Genomic DNA, 19473 nt, shown 5'->3' with positions numbered 1-19473 from the left:
TAGAGATTCCCTGACAAGAGCCAGCTGTTGCTGTTTAAGCTTCAGTCTGGTCTCTTCCACTCTCAACTTTTTGAGTTCCCTTTCTAACATGTTGTCTTCAGGGTGTGTGGGTTGTGAATGCTTGGACACAGAGGATAAATTGGAAACAACAGAGGGAGATCTGTCCCTAACTGACTGGACTCTAACAACCTGGCCTCCAGGAATAAAAACATCCCTACTATGATGGGAGCTTCTATTACTACCAGCATTGCTAGGTGGTCTGCTAAGGGGCAGATTTGGAACAGAACCCTCCCCACCTCCCTCAAGGTTATCCCCTGAGTCAGAATGGGAGCCATCTATTAACTTCTCATTTGAAGTGCCCGCTTGGGACTCATCATTCACAATAACCATGTTATATAGAAACTCTTTTGTGGGGTTCTTTCCTATCACTAAACCTCTACCTAAGCAGAGACTCCTTAGGCTCTTGTAATTCAATTTGTCATAAGTTGTACTGACCATTTTAAGAGCAGACTCTACATCAGACATGATAGAAAAAGGTTTAGAGATAGTGAGAAGGAAGAAAAAGTTTCAGAACTTTTTAAAGAAAAGAGAAAAAAACTTTTTCCAACATTTAGAAACTTTTTAGAAGTTTTAGAATACTTTTCAGCACTTAGTAGAAAGTGTAAGTGGAGAAAAGCAAAACTTTTTGGTTAGGTGTACATACACTGAACTTGTATATTTTTCTCTTATGAAAAGTACAAAATGACAAAGTGGTTACAAGTACTTATCCCACCGCTGCACAACCAATGTAGGAGGCTGGCCTGGCTTATAGTGGGTACCAAGGGTACTTACACTCTGCGCCAGGTCCAGTTATCCCTTATTAGTGTAGAAGAGGTGTTTCTAGCAGCTAAGGCTGATAGAAGGTAGCTATGGAAGAGCAGCTAAGGCTGAACTAGGAGACATGTAAAGCTCCTACTATACCACTGGTGTCATATGCACAATATCATAAGAAAACACAATACACAGATATACTAAAAATAAAGGTACTTTATTTTTATGACAATATGCCAAAAGTATCTCAGTGAGTACCCCCAGTATGAGGATAAGTTATATACACAAGATATATGTACACAAACCAAAATTATGCAGAAAATAGCAAAAGGAAGTAATGCAAGCAATGTAAAGTTACAGTAGATTGCAATAGGAGCACATAGGTATAGGGGCAGCACAAACCATATACTCAAAAAGTGGAATGCGAACCACGAATGGACCCCAAACCTATGTGAGCTTGTAGAGGGTCGCCGGGACTGTAAGAAAACAGTGAGGGTTAGAAAAATAGCCCACCCCAAGACCCTGAAAGGTAGGTGTAATGTGCACCTACTACCCCCAAAGTGCACAGAACTCGTGATAGGGGGTTTCTGCAAGAGGAACAACACCAGCAATGCAACAACAGTGGATTTCTGGACCTGACTACCTGTAAGAGAAGGGGACCAACTCCAAGAGTCGCAACAGTGTCGAGAGTGGGCAGGAGCCCAGGAAATGCCAGCTGAGGGTGAAAGGAAGCTGCCACTTGTTGGAAGAAGCTTGTAGCTCTGCAAGAAAGAAGAGGACTAGGAACTTCCCCTTTGGAGGATGGATGTCCCACATCGTGAAGAAGCTTGCAGAGGTGTTTCCACGCAGAAAGACTGCAAACAAGCCTTGCTAGCTGCAAGGGTCGCAGTAGAGGTTTTTGGGTGCTGCTGTGGCCCAGGAGGGACCAGGATGTCGCCACTTGGAAGAGGAGACAGAGGGGGCAGCCAGCAACATAGGGAGCCCTCACAGAAGCAGGCAGCACCCACAGAAATACTGAACAGGCACTTGGAAGAGGAGTGAACTGGAGTCCACCCGAAGTCACAAAAGGGAGTCCCACGACGCCGGAGGACAACTCAGAAGGTTGTGCACTGCAGGAAGGAGTGTCAGGGACCCAGGATTGGCTGTGCACAAAGGAAATCCTGGAAGAGTGCACAGGAGCCGGAGCAGCTGCAAATCACGTGGTACCCAGCAATGCAGTCTAGCGTGGGGAGGCAAGCACTTTCCTCCACCAGACTTGGACTGAAGAGTCACTGGACTGTGCGAGCCACTTGGACAGGGTTGCTGAGTTCCAGGGACCACGCTCGTCGTCCTGAGAGGGGACCCAGAGGACCGGTGATGCAGTCTTTTGTTGCCTGCAGTTGCAAGGGGAAGATTCCGTCGACCCACAGGAGATTTCTTCAGAGCTCCTGGTGCAGAGAGGAGGCAGGCTACCCCCAGAGCATGCACCACCTGGAAACAGTCGAGAAAGCCGGCAGGATGAAGCGATACAAGGTTGGTAGTAGTAGTCTTGCTACTTTGTTGCGGTTTTGCAGGCGTCCTGAGCAGTCAGCGGCCGATCCTTTGGCAGAAGATGAAGCGGGAGATGCAGAGGAACTCTGATGAGCTCTTGCATTCGTTATGTGGTGAGATCCCCAAAGCAGAGACCCTAAATAGCCAGAAAAGGAGGTTTGACTACCTAGGAAGGAGGATTGGCTACTAAGAGAGGTAAGAGCCTATCAGAAGGAGTCTCTGACATCACCTGCTGGCACCGGCCACTCAGAGCAGTCCAGTGTGCCAGCAACACCTCTGAATCCAAGATGGCAGAGGTCTGGGGCACACTGGAGGAGCTCTGGGCACCTCCCCTGGGAGGTGCAGGTCAGAGGAGTGGTCACTCCCCTTCCCTTTGTCCAGTTTCATGCCAGAGCAGGGCTGGGGGATCCCTGAACCGGTGTAGACTGGGTTATGCAAAGATGGGCAGCATCTGTGCCCATCAAAGCATTCCCAGAGGCTGGGGGAGGCTACTCCTCCCCAGCCTTTCTCACCTTTTCCAAAGGGAGAGGGTGTAACACCCTCTCTCTGAGGAAGTCCTTTGTTCTGCCTTCCTGGGCCAGGGCTGCCTGGAACCCAGGGGGGCAGAAACCTGTCTGAGGGGTTGGCAGCAGCAGCAACTGCAGTGAAACCCCGGAAAGGCAGTTTGGCGGTACCCGGGTTCGGTGCTAGAGACCCGGGGGATCATGGAATTGTCTCCCCAATACCAGAATGGTACTGGGGTGACAATTCCATGATCTTAGACATGTTACATAGCCATGTTCGGAGTTACCATTGTGACGCTACACATAGTGTAGGGCACGCGTGTAATGGTGTCCCCGCACTCACAAAGTCCAGGGAAATTGCCCTGAACAATGTGGGGGCACCTTGGCTAGTGGCTAGTGCCAGGTTGCCCACACGCTAAGTAACGTGGCCCCCAACCTTCACCAGGTGAAGGTTAGACATATAGGTGACTTATAAGTTACTTATGTGCAGTGTAAAATGGCTGTGAAATAATGTGGGCAGGCCTGTGTAAGAATTGTCAGAGCTCCCTATGGGTGGCAAAAGAAATGCTGCAGCCCATAGGGATCTCCTGGAACCCCAATACCCTGGGTACCTCAGTTCCATATACTAGGGAATTATATGGGTGTACCAGTATGCCAATGTGAATTGGTAAATTTAGTCACTAGCCTGTTAGTAAAGAGAGAGCATAACCACTGAGGTTCTGGTTAGCAGAGCCTCAGTGAGACAGTTAGGCATCACACGGGGAACACATACAGGGCACATACGTATGAGCACTGGGGCCCGGCCTGGCAGGGTCCCAGTGACACATGGACTAAAACAACATACACACAGTGAAATATGGGGGTAACATGCCAGGCAAGATGGTACTTTCCCACAATTGTGCACTACCATTTTATGGCATTTACATTGTGGCATTCGAATCGGCAAGACACGCGATTCATTCCTTGTGTGTGTAATTCTTGATGCTTGTGCAACCATTTCTTAGCACTTATAAGGTGGCATTAGAATCAGCAAGACGCGTGATTCATTTCCTGCAATTAAACTAGATGTTTCAGATCTCTTGCAGTGTGCGCGATCATTTCATGGCATTTGCATATTCTTGTTGAAATCAGCAATGTGCGCAACTTATGTTTCTGCATTTAAAAAAAAAGAACTAAGTGTTAGAATTCTAGATGTTACATTATATGTGCATAATAAGGCCCGTAATACAACTCCTATGGTGTTCCAGAAAACGTTCAGATTATTTCCTTGTCCTCATGCAAAAACACTATGTTTGATTTTGAAAACACCGTTTTAGAGGGTTTTTATGTTTCTAGTAAATGTGTAACATTTCATTAAGGGATACATTGAGAAGTTGTATTAATCATTCTTAATTTCTTCCCAGGTAACCAAACGTCTTGAGGCCTAGTTATTTAGCCCATGCTTAAGTTATCCTTGGTTACAGTATGACAATGCTTAGAATCATAGTCTAGTAAAGGTTTAATGTGATATAATCTTGATATTGTGTGTGGTTAACCTTTTGTTCCCTACAGGTCTCCTTCCCAGCAGTTCCCATCCTAATTCCCCTTTTCCCCTCTTGGACTTTCCCAGTCTCTGTGATTCATCTATCAGAGTCTTGGAGCTGTCTAGTGGTGGACATGTTGGGAACGTGCACAGACCCTGAGGATGTGGTCTCACTGACAACAAGCATGCTTGCACTAGTTAGCAGTTGTATAGAACACAATGTCTTAAGGCCAACAAAACACATTTCAGCTAAAAACAACTGAGGTAAGTAGGCAAAGGGTGTAGGGGAAGACCACCCAAAGGCTGACAGGTCTAACACCTATTCAAGCAGAAACCATAATAAATATCAAGATGAATTCACAAGCAACTCCAAATTCACCTGTATTCAACCGCTTGTAGCTTGGCGCTGAGCAGGCTTAACTTAGAGGCAATGTGTAAAGTATTTGTGCAACACTTCAAGCAGTAACACATTGAAAACACACCACAAAAAGATCCCACACCAGATTTAGAAAAATAGTTTCATCTTTATTAAATAAAACAAGAACAAAGCAACAAAAATCTAATCAGTAGAACCGGAAATAGTCAATTTTAAATATTTTGAGCGAAAATGGCGCCAAAAAGCACAAAATGGCAATTGAGGCTATCTGGTTGTGTCAGACGGGGACAAAGTCACAAGTTCAGGCCTACTGTTACAGAGTCCAGGCCAGCTACAAGTCTTAGTTAGGCCCACTAAAAAAGAGTACCTTAAATCCTGGAGTTGAGGATGTGTCAGTTCTAAGGAGATTCAAGTCTGAGATGCAAGGTCCTCCTTTGTCATTGAGCATCCCATCAAGAAGGGCTTGGGATGTGAAGCACAGCATCAAGTATGCATTGCTCAGTCAATACAGTGCATCATTCTGAGTAGCTGCAAGGCTGTAATGCGAGAACCTGCATCGTCTTTACTGCTGCCGTGGATGAGAGGTTTGTGCTGAAATGGCCTACGTCATGGAAGCTCTGCACATTGGCAGTTCTAATGCGAACTGGAAGGTTGATGCAGAGTCCTTGCACTGAAAGAATCCTTGCAGCAGAGGTGATGCATTGGTTCTGCTCAGGAATTCGCTGCACAGCAGAGGTGATGCTACGGTTTTGTGGGTCCATAGATGGGCTGGCAGAGCACATTCAGGCTCATTCCAAGAGCCCAGGAATGGGTGGCACTACTTGGCAAGTTATGATTCAAGATAGATGAGTCCTGGTGCCTTCTGTCTCTGAAGCTCCATTCAGGAGGCCTGCCAACTAACCCTTGGAGTCACTATGGGGTCCAGGGTTCAACATATGCAGGTCCAGTCCTTCTTACCAAGGCAAAAGGTCAGCAGGTCAGCACAGCAAAACAGCAGTCCTTTGGAGGAGCAGTAGCCCAGCAGAGTGGCACAGCAGTCCTTCTTCCTGGTAAAGTGTCCACAGGTCCAGATGTGTACTGAAGGGCTGGTGTCTGAGATCCAATATTTATACCTGGGTCTTCCTTTGAAATGGGAGAAGCTTCTAGACATTTCCCTTTGATGGACAAATGCTTTCTGCCTTCCCTGTACTTACTCCACAGTAACTAAAGAGGGTGTCAGCCCTTTGTGTGGAGGGAGACACAGCCTATTTAAGTGTAAGTAGGGTTGTGCCCAGCTCCACCCTCCCATTCTGCCAGTGATGGTCCAACCAGGCACACCTAAATACTCTATTGTATGCAGCTGTGTAGGAGAAATACACCAAACCCAATTATCAGCTACCCCTAGTCATGCGACACAGAGACAGGCTGCAGGCATTAAATGGCTAAGGCAGGAAAATGTCAAATTTCTAAAGTAGCATTTTCAAAATTTTAATTTAACTCCCTGTGGGTGTGTTGGCCAATGGCCGACGCAAGCACACCCTCCCTATTGCTTCTATAGGATGTTGGCCGACATAGGGGAGGGCTTAAAAGAATCCTCAGGTGCTAGCACATGAGGTTTCCATTTAAAAAATCACTTCCGCATCTCCTTCTGCCTGCCCATTTGTGACATCATTATGCCTTGTGGCGCACTGACATCACAAACACCCACCAGAGCAGAGAAGCAGGCAAGTATGTGGGGAGTTCTCCTGTTAGGATGACTCTCACAAACCTATTTCTGCTCGTGGATTGGGCTTACCAGAAACCAGTGTTTGAGGGGTCGGCCCTTGTGTGTGACGAGCCAACACCTTCCCAAGGAAAGCATATATATATTTTTTTTAAATGTGTATTTTCCTCCTGGGGAGTGCAATCACATCCCATGGGGAGGATTAAATTACTATAACTACCTAGTGGCGCTCGCCACTAGGTAATATATATATACATATATATTTATATATATCTTCACTTAAAAAAAAAACAAAGGTTACAGGGATGTTATAGTTAGGGTCAAATTTTAAACAAACAAAACCATAGAAATTCACCTGTTATAATTATGGTCAGCTCAAGAAACTATAACTTGTGCCCTTAGGTAACTATAACTCACGCCCTCGCCATGCACAGGTATCTCATCAATACCTTTAATGAATGATGTTATCAAAGATGTCATGAGTGAAGTAATATCAGAGGTAAATAGCAGTGAGTGCATGACCAGTATGTTTATGTATTTGAGGAGTAGATGGTTGTGCAGTAATATTTGTGTTTTCTGTCTTTCTCTGTCAGGGTCTACATTGTTTCTAAGGAAAATCTAAAAGCTCTAGATATTTTTGCAAACTAATCACCAGGTGAACTCAAGGGTGGCTCGCGTGGATCCCTCAAAGTACTGGAATCTGCTGGAAACATAAAACTTCCTGCCACCCAGAGTTCCAATACGTCCTAATAGAAATGGTACCTCACCTATGTGAGTGGGCCTAGTATCCGCAAAATTGCTGGGTCCAAGACGCAATGTGGCAACATCAACAAAAGGTGTAACTGCAGTTTTTGGGCCTGGGTTCAGCAGGAACCCAGGAAAACGTACCAAACCAAGGCATTTCTTAAAACTAGGCACCCAGGGCAGTACAAGGTGGTGTGCCTCTCGTGGATCCCATAAAGTTCTCTTACCCACAATGCCCTGCAAACCCCAAGGTTTAAAAGGTTAATTGCACATCTTCTTGCATTGTTGTGCTGTATTCTTCCAGAATCAGAAGGAATCCAAATATTTCCTACCACCCACTGTTCCCTCACATGTTCCAATAAAAGTGCTGTCCCACTTGCGTTTGCTGGGCCTAGTGGCCGTGAAAGGAACCGATCAAACTAACATTAACTGGAGTCCTCGCAAAAGGAAACTTATTGACGTTGGTTTCATGTGTTCTGCCATGGGCACAAGACCTATCGACGCAAGTGAGGCATCAGTTTTATCAGGATTCTTGTGGGAATGCCTGGTCGATGGAAGTTTGTGGCTTCCACAGATTCCAGAACTTTCTATCCCAGAAATGTGAGGAAAATGTATATTTTAGTCAAAGTTTGAAGCTTGCAAGGGATTCTCTTTAACAAAATGTGGTGAGAACCTGCATGTCATCCCACTCTGGATACCTCTAGGTGCTCAGTTTTCAAAAATCTACAGGTTGGCTAGGTTTATGTTGGTGCTGGCTGAGCTAGAATACAAACTCTAGAGCTATGCACATGGGAAAGAAAGAGACAGTTTTCAGTGGAAAAATGTGTTGCGTCTATGTTTCTTTTTGGCCATTTCCTGTGGCAGCTACTAGGTCTACCCACACAAGTGGGGTACCATTTTTACTGGGAGACTTGGGAGAACGCTGGGGTGATGGAAGTTTGTGGTTTTCTGCAGATTCCAGAACTTTCCATCACAGATATGAGAAAACTGTGTTTTTTGTAGCCAAATTTTGAAGTCTGCAAGGGGCTTGGAATAAAAAAACGTGGTGAGACCCATGCAAGTCACCCCGGAATGGAAACCCCTAGATTTCTAGTTTTAAAAAATGCACAGCTTGGATAGATTTCTCTAGGTGCCGGCAGAGCTTAACTGGTCCAAAATCTATTGCTACCCACTTTGGGAAAAAGAGTCAGTTTTCAATGGAAAAATGTGATGCACTCATGTTGCGATTCTGGCCTCACTTGTGTGGGTGGGCACCAAGCCCACCCACACAAGTGAGGTACCATTTTTATCGGAAGACTTGTGGGAGCATACACTAGCAGAACATTTTTTATTACCAATGAGAGTTTCCTGCGTTTGTGCCTTTCAATTGTAAGCCAGTGTATAAGAAAGAATTCATTTTGAAAAAAACCTCTAAATCATACGCTAGTATGCGTACCCAGACATTCAGAAATGTTACAAATAACCACTGCTCCTAAACTCCATATCTTGTTCTCATTTCAGAAAAAGTTTTCTTGATACCTATTTCGCTATATAAATTGGGCTTTACTCAGTACTCAATGAGAAACCATTGTACCAGCTTTCAGTTATTGGCTCTGGGTACCTTGGATTCTTGGAGGACCTATAAACCCTATATATCCTCACAACCAGAAGGGTCTTGGAGACATAATGGTATATTGCTTTTGTATACTGGCCATTGTGACAAAAGTAACAGAAGAAAATGTTGTCACGAATGGCCGTTTCTTCCTCCTCATTTTCAATACTTCTTTATTTCAATAGCACACATAAGACCCCTTGTTGAATTTGGAATATTCTCTACTTTAAAAAAAAATCTATAGCTTTTCTGGATCGACCAAGGGACTTCACACAAAAAATAAGAAAAATGTGCTACCTCTTAGAAAAATGCCAAAACTGTGATACAACAAAAAAATTTCAGCTCTGCATGTTCCTGTAAGCTGGTGACTTTAGTAGAGGTAGTACAGGAAACTGTTCATGGATGCCATTTTTAGTAAAAAAACAAAACTAGAAAGTTTTATCTGGAGCACGTTTTCCCTAGTTTTCTCAAAAAACTCAAAAATTTGCTAAATTTTGCTTATTTTCGCAGTACTCTCTAGGGGAATCCACCAACCCTGGATGCTTTTCAATCTCCAGGACATTGGAAAAATAGGATGCAAATTTGGCATGGATAGTTAAGCGTGAACTATCCCGAATAGCCAAAAAAAGGCTCAGAACTGGAAGGGAGGGAGAGATGTCCCAGCAGCCAAGGGCTTAAAATCCAACTTCACCATGTAAGAGGATTTTTTATTACAGTTTCAAAGACACCAAACATGAACCAGATTATCTGTTCCTATTTGGAAGTTACAGCTTATTAAATGTAAGAGGGTAACTCCAATGTTATTCGATGAGAGAGGTAATCCTTGCCATAGTGAAAAACAAATATAAGAGTTTTTCACTACAGAGACATGCAAAACCTAAAATTACATGTCCTACTTTTTAAACACATTGCACCCTGACCTATGAGCTATTTCGGGCCTACCTAAGGTGTGACTTATTTGTAGCAAAATAGAAAAGTTTGGGCCTGGCAAAACGTTTATTTTCCCAGGTCAAAATGACCATTCAAAACTTCCCACACAGATTGCAATGGCAGACTTGAGATATGTTTAAGGGGCTACTTAAGTGGGTGGCACAATCAATGCTGCAGCCCAACTAGAAGCTTTTGATTTACAGGCCCTGGCACATGTAGTGCAGTCTGCTAGGGACTTATAACTAAATTAAATATGCCAGTTGTGGATAAGCCAATGTTACCATGTTTGAAGCAGAGAGCACATACACTTTAGTACTGGTTAGTAGTGATAAAGTGTCCAGAGGCTTAAAGTCAATAAAAATGCTTCCAGCAATAATGGAGGAGGAGAGGCTAAAATTCTGGGGTAAGACCACCCTAAAGCTGACAGGTCTAACACATGTCCCCCCTCAGTTGAAAGTGGGGAGAACTGCCCAGCCCCTTAGGAGTTTTCTTCACGAAGACATAAAAACCTTCGCAAGACTATCAGCACTGGTGTGGTCTGACCCAGGGCGGGTTTCCTGTAGGGAAATGGGCCACCTAAACAATTTTGGATTTTTATCTGAAATTTGCATTAGCTAAATGAGGAGCCTGTGTTCTGTCTGAACCCGGAAATGAGTCCCAAACAGGTATGGTCTCAGCTTCTTCAGTGCTCAGACCACAGCAAAGGCTTCTCTCTCAATATCACTCTACCTCTGTTTCTGGGGAAGAAGAATCCTAGAGATGAATGCTAAGGGCTGATCTAGGCCTTCCTCATTCAGCTGCATAGAAATTGCTGCTATCCCTTGCTCTGAGGCATCTGCTTGAACAATGAACTCCTGGGAAACATCAAGGGCCAGAGCTTGTTTTAGGGAGTCAAAGGCTTTCTGACAGACCTCCTTCCACCTTCTTGGGCTGCTTCCTGGGAGTCAGCTCAGTTAAGAGGGCAATAATGATGTCATACCCTTTGACAAATCTCCGGTAGTAACCCGTGGAGCCCAGGAAGGCTCTCAATTCTGCTTGTTTTTTTTGGGCTCTCAGCCCAGGATAGTCTCTATTTTGGCCTGAAGGAGCAGGATATTATCCCTGCCCACCAAGAGTCATAAGTACACCACATACCCCTGCCCTATCTGGCGCCTACTTGCCAGATAGGGCAGGGACTATCAAGATAGTCAGACCTGCCTGCTACAGGGCCTGAAGCACTTCCTACAGATGAAACAGATGGTCCTTCCAGGTGCTTCTGAAGACAGCCAAATCATCTAAGTAAGCGGCACTGACGGCCTCCATCCCAGACATGACCTGGTTCACCAGCCTCTGTAAGGTGGCAGGGGCATTCATGAGCCCATGGGGCATTGCTATGGATTGGAAGTGGCCCTCTGGAGTAGAGAAGGCCAACCTCTCTTTAGCTCCCTCAGTCAGGGAAATCTGCCAGTACCCCAAAGTAAGATCAAAGGTGCTCAGGAAAATGGAAGCCCCTAACCGATCAATGAGCTCACCAGCTAGGGGATGAAGTGTGCATTAGTCTCAGTGACTGAGTTGACTCCTTGGTAGTCAACACAGAACCTGAATTCTGGGGTGCTGCCTGGTGAGGCCGCCCTTGGCACCAAGGACTACTGGAAGGCTCAATGACCCCCAGTTCCAGCATCTTAGTGACTTCTGCTTGGCTGCTGGCTGTCACTTTGTCTGACAGCCTGCACATTTTGTTTTTGACAAGCAGGCTGTCTCCAGTATCTATATCATGGGTAAACAACTGTGCAAGCCCAGGAGTTAGGGAACATAGGAGCAAAACAGTACCAGCAACTGGCAACAGTCCCTCTGCTGCTCTGGGGTCAGGGTAGCCCTCCACTGACAACCTTTTCTGTGGATGATAGGAGACCAGGGGGCAGTTCACTCTCTTCCTCCTCCCCATCATCATCTGTCACCATCAGAATGGTGACTTCAGACCTCTCATAGTGGGGTGTGAGGCGGTTGAGATGAAGCACCCTTAAGGGATTTCTGGGGGCCTTGAGGTCCACCAGGTAGGTGGAATCCCCCTTCCTCTCCACCACCTCATATGGACAGTCCAGCGATCGTGGACAGCCCTTTGCTCCACTGGTTCCATTACTCATACATTCTATCCAGGTTGAAATTCCACAGGGGTAGTCATACTATTGCTTCAGAATCTTCTGGCTAGCCTCAAAGATCTTTCATGCTTTCTTCCAGAACTTGGCCATCTAGTTCTGGAGGGTCAACATGTAGCTGACCACATCCTATGGAGGTTTCTTGGGAGCTTGCTTCTCCCATATTTGACCAGACTGAGAGGTCCACTGACAGGGTGACCATACAGAAGTTCAAATTGGCTAAAGCCCACTCCCTTCCATGGCACCTCTGTGCAAAGAGCAGGCATGATAAGAGAACAACATGACCAGAGGTAGCCCTCTAATCATCCCTTTAAGGGTCTTGTTGAACTTCTCAATAAGCCCATTTGTTTGTGGATGGTATGGTGTGGAGAACCTATAAGGAATCCCACAATCACCCAAATGGACTTCATGTAGAAAGATATGAAGTTGGTGCCCCTGTTTGATACCACTTCCTTGAAGAAAACACCTCTGGTGAAAATCCTCGTAAGGGCCCTGGCCACTACAGGTACAGTAATGGTTCTCAGAGGGATTTCCTCTGGGCACCCAGAGGCATGGTCCTCCAAGACTAGGATAAAACTATTGCCTGGGACAGTGTTGGGATCCACGGGTCCTATAATATTACTTCCCACCCTCTCAAAAGGTGTGCCAACACAGGCAAGGATGTCATGGGAGCTTTCAGCTTTTTCCCAGTCTTCCCACTGCCTGGTAGGTGGGATAGGTCCTACATAATGTATTAGAGGATGTTCTCTGGGGCCAACAGAAGTAGGATAGAAGCCTGGCAAAGATCTTGTCCTGCCAAGGATATCTCATGATCCAGCCCCAGTAGGAAGGCCATGTAGCACTGTGGAACTACCAACACACGAGTTGCCCCAAGCTGAGGAACCTTAGGCTATAAAGAAGGTAATTTTCCCAGTATATGAGGTGATTTCCAGAGGTATCACCAGCTACCTGGGCTTTGGCTTGCTGCCACAGGCCCTCTAGGGTTAGGCACTCATTCTGCGCATGGCAGAACTCTTCCCTGATGGCCCCCTGCAACTTGCCATCCAACAAGTTCAGGTAGGGTACCAAGGGAGGCAATGTCCTCCCCAGTAGTCGTTGGGGCAGCCTCCTCTGGTACCCCATCCACCTGGGCTGGGGGACATTTAGGGGCTGAATTCCATTGTCCCTTGCCCTTCCCTTTTCTGGCTGTTTTCTGGGCCATTCTTCCAGGCTCCAGACCTTCCTGACTCCCATCCTGGGCAGCCAGTGACCTGGTGGTTCACAGACCCACTCAGGCATCCCTAACATTCCCAAGTGTGACCTGAGCTTCACTTCTTTCCATGCAGTGTGCCCCAAGTCATTTCCCAACAGACAATCCACGGGCATAGTAGGGCTCCCACCAACCTTCAGAAGACCTGAGACCCCATCGCACTCAAAGGGAACATGAGCGATGGGATAGTGGTTCTCCCTGTTGTCTCCTAACACCACCTAGTGGAATGTATTGGGTACCAGCTACTCTGAGGACACTAGATGACACCTGGCAGTAATTTATATTGCCTCCTGTGTCCATCAGAGCCTCCACTTTCTGCCCCTTAATGGCGACCCTCTGCCTATACTTGGATGTATTGTGTGGTATGTGAGCTTGGAGCACCATCTCTAGAGTACACTAGGGTTACCTCACTAGTCTCCCCCCAGTAACTGGGGCCATCTTCTCAACAAGCACTACACTGGCTACCCCTTGTGACTGCCCAATACTGGGGGGCAGTTCCCTCTTGGAGCACTTGGCATCTCCCTTGACATGCCATACTCATAGCACTCATAACACTTGGGGACAAACTTTCTAGTATTCTTATCTATGCAGCCTTTCTCTTGGTGGCCAGATAGTGTTTTGGGCCCTTTCCCCCTGTGAATTGTTTCAGGGGCCTTGAAAGAACTCCTTGGTTTTATTTGTATCAATCAAACATTTGTAAAGCGCGCTACTCACCCGCTAGGGTCTCAAGGCGCTGAAGAGGGGGGGAGGAGGGACTGCTACTGTTCGAATAGCCAGGTCTTGAGGCGTTTCCTGAAGGTTAGGAGGTCCTGGGTCTGTCGTAGGTGAGCCGGGAGGGAGTTCCACGTCTTGGCGGCGAGGCAGGAAAAGGATCTGCCACTGGCTGCGGTCCGGCGGATGTGAGGGACGGTGGCGAGGGCGAGGTTGGTGGATCGTATTTGGCGGGTGGGAGCGTGGAAGGTAAGTCGCTCGTTAAGGTAGGCAGTTCCTGCAGTGTGGAGAGCTTTTATGAGCGTGGACCAGGAGCTTGAACATGATCCTCTTGTTGACCAGAAGCCAGTGTAGGTCTCTGAGGTGAGCTGTGATGTGGTCACGGCGAGTGATGTTGAGGATGAGGCGTGCGGAGGCGTTCTGTATTTGTTGCAGTTTCTTCTGGAGCTTGGCTGTTGATCCTGCGTAGAGCGCGTTGCCGTAGTCCAGTCTGCTGCTGACGAGGGCCTGGGTGTCTGTCTTTCTAGTTTCGGTGGGGATCCATCTGAAGATCATGCGGAGCATGCAGAGGGTGTTGAAACAGGCGGAAGGGACGGTGTTGACTTCTTGGGTCATGGTGAGAGATGAGTCAAGGATGAAACCTAGGTTGCGTGCATGGGTGGTGGGTGTTGGTGCTGTTCCTAGGGTGGCAGGCCACCAGGAGTTGTCCCATGCGGAGCGGTTGGAGCAGAGGATGAGGATCTCCGTCTTGTCCGAGTTCAGTTTGAGGCGGCTCATCTTCATCCAGTTGGCGATGGCAAGCAGTCCGTCGTGGAGGTTGGTGCAGGCGCTGGCAGGGTCCTTGGTGAGGAAGAGGATCAGCTGGGTGTCGTCTGCGGAGGAGAAAATGTTGAGGCTGTGGGATCTGACGATGTTGGCGAGCAGAGCTGTTGAAGAGAGTTGGGCTGAGAGAGGATCCTTGGGGAACGCCGCAGATGGTCGTGGTGGCTTCAGACAGGAACGGAGGGAGGCGGACTCTCTGGGTTCTGCCTCAGAGAAATGATGTGACCCAGTCCAGGGCCTTCTGACGGATCCCAGCGTCGAAGAGGCGTGTGCGCAGGGTGTGGTGGCAGACGGTGTTGAAGGCTGCTGAGAGATCTAGGAGGATGAGGGCAGCGGTTTTGCCTTTGTCGAGCATGATCCTGATGTCGTCGGTAGCGGCGATGAGTGCGGTCTCGGTGCTGTGGTTCCTGCGGAATCCCGATTGGGAGATGTCTAGTGTGTTGTTGTCCTCCAAGAAGCGGGTCAGCTGGCGGTTGATGATCTTCTCGATGACCTTCGCAGGGAAGGGGAGGAGGGAGATGGGCAGGTAGTTCTTGAGGTCTCCGGGGTCTGCATTGGGCTTCTTTAGCAGGGCGTTGACTTAGGCGTGTTTCCACATATCTGGGACGGTTGAGGTCTCGAAGCAGCTGTTGATGACGGCCTGGAGCTGGGGGGCTACCCTCTTTTTTCTGTTGAGAACCCTGACCACCCTTTTGGGAGACACCTTCTTAAACACTCTGGTGCTGACCCAGAGGTCTGCCTCCTCAGCAAAGTTCCTAGGATCGGTAAGCTTGCAATTCTACTAGGTGCTGGCACAACTCTGGAAAACAAGTATTGAACATGTGCTCCCTCAGCATTAGGTTATAAGGCACATTAAAATCATTCACTTTGCTACCCCTCCCCCAGTGCTCCAGGACATTGCTGGCATAATCTAAGATATCCACGAGGTCTGATTTGGTAGCTTGTGGCTCTCCCTGAACCTATGACAGTACTTCTAAGGGTTCAGACAAAACTTAGCAACAAGGATTGTCTTCATGGGGATGTACCTTGTCTGGTCCTTGGCCTCTACTGTTCAGAGTGTGTCCCTCCTAACCGTGATCAAGTATTTCCACAAGCAAACCCACCCCCAGTACTCCCACGGGAACTTATGAACCCTGGGTGCTACTTTATAAGCAGCTAACCACTTTTCTATATCATCCCCTGCCACATAGTTAGGCACCAGCTTCGAGAGTATATGGACCTCCTAGGGTATGTGGACCCTCACCTCACCAGCAGACCTTGTTGGTATGCTGCAACCATCAGTGTTGGATCCTGTGGGTTGCTTGGCTTTTAGCGCCACTTCCCTCCTATGTTTCACATGCTCCAAAAGTAGCTTTTTTTCACCATCCAAAGCCCTCTCAGGTTTCTCCTTTGCCAAGGCCTTCCTAGCCTCGACCTTCTTCCTTGTTTAGGCCCTCTCAGCTTAGCTTGATTGGCCTTATTCCAACTCTTCGGGGGTCAGGGCCCTGGAAAACACAGAGCTCCCTGCATAGGAGGAAACTTTCAAGCGTGGGTGAAGGTTGCTCCCCTCCCCTCAGGCTGCGTTCTAATACCCTCATGTTTGGTCCTATTTATCCTCAGTATCCAGCTGCTCCTCCTCATTGTCCGTGGGGCCCTGATGTACCTCTGCCCATGCCCTTAAAGCCTTATGGAGCTATACCTTCTTGGTGCTCCTCGTCGCAGGCAACGCCTCCTTGTGTTGGGCCACTGTGGTTGGTCAGTTCAAACTCCATCTTTGCAGGTGAAATCACAGCTCTAACAGCCAGGCTGAGAGAGTATAACTTTGGAAATGTTTTAAATTCTAATCAGGGAGAACTGACTCAAATTGGTCTTATGTGTGGAATGGTATCAGACATCAATTTACTGTAAGGCACTGCACAAACACAAGTCCCAACCTCACCGCTGATCACCAATGTCAGAAATGGGTGTCTGGTTAGCAGAGGTATGCACCCTGTCCAAGCAGGAACCCCAATCCTAGTCAGGATAAGTCAGATACACACTAAAAGTTAACCTCTGCTCATCCTTTGGTTCCTTGGCACCCAGCAGTCAGGCTGGCCTGTGTTAACCGACCTAACTGTCCAAGGAGTAGTGCTTCATAAATGTGTGGCCCACATGGTAGCTTGCCAGAAGTCCAGGACTGATACCACAAGTGATAACTGTAAGGAAATGAGTCTTTTTTTCATGATCATTCCCAAAGTTTGGACAGATGCTGCTAGTTTTTCAACTCTCAGAATACAGTGAGTCCTGCTAACCAGACCCCAGGGCCAATGATCTGACCCTTAAAAGTACATAATTGATTGGCTTATACCCAATTAGTAGCACTTTACTTACTTATAAGTCCCTAGTGTATAGTACAAGGACTACCCAGGGCCTGTAGGTTAAAGGTCTGTTGGACTTTGCCCTCTCTGCAGGGTAACCACCAAACTTTTCTGCCTTTACCCTCCTATTTTTCTGATCTTGTTTTTGTTGGCCTTAGGACACTGTGCACTGTGCCACTGCTAACTGGTGCTAAAGTGTTCATTCTCTTTCCCCATACATGGCAGAATTGGCAAAATGACAATTGATATATTTATTTAGTTATAAGTCCCTCCTAAAGTGGTACTACATGTACCTAGGGCCTGAAAATTAAATGTTAATCCTGGACCTGCAGCAGTTATTGTGCCACCCACTTAAGTAGCCCTGCAAACATGCTTCAGGCTTGCCAATGAAGCCTTTGTGTGCAGTTTTAAATTGTAATTTTGACATAGCAAAATAAATCTTTTGCAAGGCCCAAACCTTCATTTATAATAAATATGTCATCCCCTAGGGTAGGCCCTGAACAGCCCAGATGACAGGGCGAAGTGTATTCAAAAAGGTGGACCTGTACTTTTAAGTTTTACATGTCAATCAATCAATCGAAATTTGTAGAGCGCACTACTCACCTGTAAAGGTCTCAAGGCGCTGTTTGGGGTCTGTCCTCTCTGCTTCAGTCGAAGAGCCAGGTCTTAAGGTCCTTCTTGAATTGAGGTAACGATGGTGACTGCCCAAGGTAAAGAGGAAAGGTGTTCCAGCACTTTGCCGTGAGGTAGGTGATGGATCTTTCTCCAGCTGAGTCCTTCCGTATGCGGGCTGTGGTGGCTAGTGCCTGTTGAGCAGAGTGGAGAAATCTGGTGGAGGAGAAGAAGGTGATGCGGTGTTTGAGGAAAGTGAGTCCTAGGTCGTGGGGAGCCTTGTATGCATGGACAAGGAGTTTGAAGATGATCCTTTTCTCGACGGGGAGCCAGTGGAGGTCTTTTAGATGTCTGGTGATGTGTTCGCGATAGGGGACATCAAGAATGAGTCTGTCGGAAGTGTTTTGAATGTGCTGTAGTTTCCTCAAATTCTTCTGGGTGGTGCCGGCATAGGGGGAGCTGCCATAGTGGAGTCTGCTGGTGATCAGGGCGTGGGTTACGGTCTTGCAGCAGTCATTTGGAATCCATTTGAAGATCTTCCAGAGTAGGTGGAAACAGAAGGATGCAACAAAGTGGATCTGGCTGGTCACAGGGAGCGATGAATCCTTGTTTTTCACTACTGCAAAGCCTACCTCTCTATTAGGATAACATTAGGTTACTTTATGTGAAAACTTTCAGTTGGGAACAGGTATATAGGTCAATATTGTTTTTTAGAGAATTATCATTAAAAGTCCTCTTTAATGCTAAAGTTGGATTTTTTGTCACAATTTTGAAAAATGTTACTTTTAGAAAGTTGGCTTGTCCCAACCATTTGGTTTCAGCCTCCCATATCCTGGGTCACATCATTAGGTGTACTTTGCAGTTCACATTTGTTTTATTGCCCCCATGCAGTGAGAGAAAGAGAAGCTAGGTGTTGGCAGGAAGGGCCACATTGAGTTAACAAGGGGGAGGAGCTATCACCTAATACACTTGTACATCACAAAGACCCTGTCTTAGCACTTTCACAAAGGGGTTTAACACTAGTCTATTGAGACAGTCTGGGGTCAGGGTAGGGAGGCAGGATATTCCAATCACCTCTGGGGAGTTGGATCCTCTAGAAGCTTCTCCTACTCCTATCTTGGCACCAGGAATAAATATTGAACCTAAGACCCCAACTCTTCACTACATATCTGGACCTGTGGAAGACTCCGCAGGACTACTGTGCTGCTGTTGCAAGAAGGATTGACACTCTGCTGCCCTCCTACCTGAGTGAAGGACTGGACTTGCATCTTGAACTCAGGGTTAGTTGGCTGGCCTTCTAATCATAAGCCTCAGAGACAGAACATGGTTCCTCCATTTTCTACCCAGCACCTGGACTCTGCGAGCTGTGAGTCATACCCTCCCAAATGGTGCCACCCCAGTCTAGAACCCAGGAAGTAGGTCTGAAGGTGCCGAACCAGCCCAAACTGTGGTCCCAGCAGAACTGACACATTGGAGATACAGCATGACGCATCATCGACCAGAAACGCTGCATCTAAACCACTGCATGACTCATCGCCTCACCAACTCTGCATCTGGACAACTGCCTGGTTCATCTGTGGTGCAGAACTTCGCACCACCTCCCGCAGCCTTCCAGGAGCCAGTGCTGCTTGATGCATCCTTGACGTATACCTTTTTATCGCAAGCCCCTCATTGTTGAAATCCTTGACAACAACGCAGGACTTCACAAAGCAAGCCATGCAGCTTCTTCGAAACCAGGCACTGTGCAACACATCTTGGAAAAGGACTTTCATCGAAAGCCCCTCAACAGCATCCTCAATGACGATGCAGGACCTCGCATCGCAGCATAGTAGTTCCTACGAATCACTGCTTCACAAAGCATCCTTGATGTAGGACTCGGCATTGCTCCACATCCAGGATT

Source organism: Pleurodeles waltl, chromosome 1_2 (assembly GCF_031143425.1).
Source record: "Pleurodeles waltl isolate 20211129_DDA chromosome 1_2, aPleWal1.hap1.20221129, whole genome shotgun sequence".
Taxonomy (NCBI): domain Eukaryota; kingdom Metazoa; phylum Chordata; class Amphibia; order Caudata; family Salamandridae; genus Pleurodeles; species Pleurodeles waltl.
This window is presented reverse-complemented; position numbering follows the sequence as displayed.